Consider the following 2,647-nt stretch of genomic DNA (forward strand, 5'->3'; position numbering starts at 1 on the left):
AAGTAATTTGCCGTCACTTTTCCTTCTAGATGGGAAAATACCTTGCAAAATTGTAATCTGCTTGACTATTACTTTATAATCATTTGTTGCCTATTTTTGTTGGTTTATATTGTTTTTACTTCTCACAGTTTTTTTTTTTTAATTCAAAAAATTTAATGTGATACTCTACTACTACTTCACGGTAGTTGGTGGGTATTATCATTTTCAGTTCTATGTAAACAATAATGAAAGTCATAAAAAATTTCCAAAGTCATATTACTGGAGAGTGGTCACTTGCATTCCAATGTCTAATTGTAGGGCTCCATCCAAAAATTCCTTTTTCAAATCCAGATATGTTGGATGTCACTCAGTCTTCATGGCATGCTTTCACGAGTAATTTCTATGCTCTATATTATTCTGCCATTTTCTTCACTTAAAATCACTAGCTCCAAAAATGCTGTGGTCTCAACCTTTTCCTTCTTGATTTCTTTCCCTTTGGTGAAACATTGATGTTCTTAACCAAGATTGAAGAATACCCATTGCAAAGCCTGCTTTCACTCTGCTATGAAGACATACCTGAGACTGGGTAATTTATAAATAAAAGAGGCTTAAATGACTCTCAGTTCCTCGTGGCTAGGGAGGCTTTAGGAAACTTACAATCATGGCAGAAGGTGAACCAGGCACATCACATGGTGGCAGGTGAGAGAAATGAGTGCTGAGCAGAGGGGGAAGCCCCTTACAAAACCATCACATCTCATGAGAACTCACTCATTATTATGAGAACAGCATGAGGTTAACTGCTCCCATGATTCAATTATCTCCACCTGATCCCTCCCATGACACATGGGAATTATGGGAACTACAATTCAAGATGAGATTTGGGTGGGGACACCGCCAAACCATATCACCCATGTTGTTTGAGAAGAGGCTAAGATACTCTATTACTTAAAACTGTCTTTCACCTCTTCTATAGAAACATGACTTCTAATCTAAGTCTTCAGCTTGCTCCCTAGTTGTCTGTGCCCTTGATGTGTTGGTTTCACTATTTGCAAACTGTTTGTCTGTCTCACACATACACCACGCAAAGCTAAGAAATGGGATCAAGAAGCAGATGGGAGCACATGTGGCCGTCTTCCCTCCTGCAACAAATCCAATAAAATGCCAGAAACTATATTAAAAAAGCAAAACACTCCTTCCTTCCAGAAACCATCATAGCATGAAAGATAAGAAAAAGTACCATCAACAGACCAGGAATTTAAATAGATACCAGAAAGATAGAAAGCAAACACACCTACATGAAAGAGAACACAGCTATGGTGTTGGAGTGATTCAAAGTTACTCCAAGAGGCAACGAATAGAAGGGATTAATTGTGGAGAGGTGGTCAAACCTATAAAGCTTTATTGACATTTTTAAAAGAAGACTGATATGGAGAAGAATAATATGTTTCCAGACTTAATATTATAAATAAAACATTTCTCCAAAATCAATCTATATATTCAGTGCAATCACAATTGGAATTCCAAAAGGATTTTTTATGAAGGTTTACGGGCTGATTCTAAAGTTCTTATCTAAATGAGATCCTGTCATTTGCAACAACATGGATAGAAATGGAGATCGTCATGTTAAATGAAAGAAGCCAGGCACAGAAAGACAAACATGGCATGTTCTCATTTATTTGTGGGATCTAAAAATCAAAATAATTTAGCTCATGGAGATAGAGAGTAGATGGATGGTTACCAGTGGCTGGAAAGGGTAATGGTGGGAGGGGAGGTGGGGATCATTAATGGGTATACAAATATAGAAAGAATGAATAAGATAGCACAACAGGGTGACTACAGTCAATAATAACTTAATTGTACATGTAAAAATAACTGAAAGAGTACAAATAGTTTGTAATACAAAGGGTAAATGTTTGAGGGGACAGATACCCCATTCTCCGTGATGTGATTATTAGTATCTGGTATTTGATAACACAAAAGGGTGACTATAGTCAAAATAATTTAATTGTACATTAAAAATAACTAAAAGGGTATAACTGGATTTTTTGTAGCAAAAGGATAAATGCTTCAGGGGATGGATACCCCAATTTCCATGATGTGATTTTTACACTTTGCATGCCTATATCAAAACATACTATGTACTCCATAAATACACATCTCTACTATGTACCTGCAAAATTAAAAAATAATCTTATCTATTTAAAATATATGAGAATAGAGAAATAGTTTTGAAAAGATGAACAATTATGACGGAAATTTTTCTTCTGAGATATCAAAACTATCATGAGTCTGTACTGAGTATGAACTTGATGCAGGGGAAAAACAATCAGTGGCTAAGTAGTATTTTCTAGAAATTTAAGGTGACCTTACCACAAATTCCAGTTCCTTTCCACAATATGCAGGCCACAAGAAACTATCACATTTTTTCCTTTAGTTCTGCTAACCCAACTGCACATCAACAATGGGATAAAGAAAATAAGAGCAATTTCTGGTTACCATAAAGAACAATTTTAAATATTACTCTGATATGTAAGGTATAAAATATCCAGAAAAAAATAACATTCAATTAAGGTGGTACTATTACTTACTATGTAAAACTTTTAAATATTTTTTACTGATGTCAGAATATTAAAATATATATTTCCAAAATCAGTGTGATATTTCCTTT

Source organism: Rhinopithecus bieti, unplaced genomic scaffold (genome assembly GCF_001698545.2).
Source record: "Rhinopithecus bieti isolate Rb0 unplaced genomic scaffold, ASM169854v2 scaffold_30077, whole genome shotgun sequence".
NCBI lineage: Eukaryota > Metazoa > Chordata > Mammalia > Primates > Cercopithecidae > Rhinopithecus > Rhinopithecus bieti.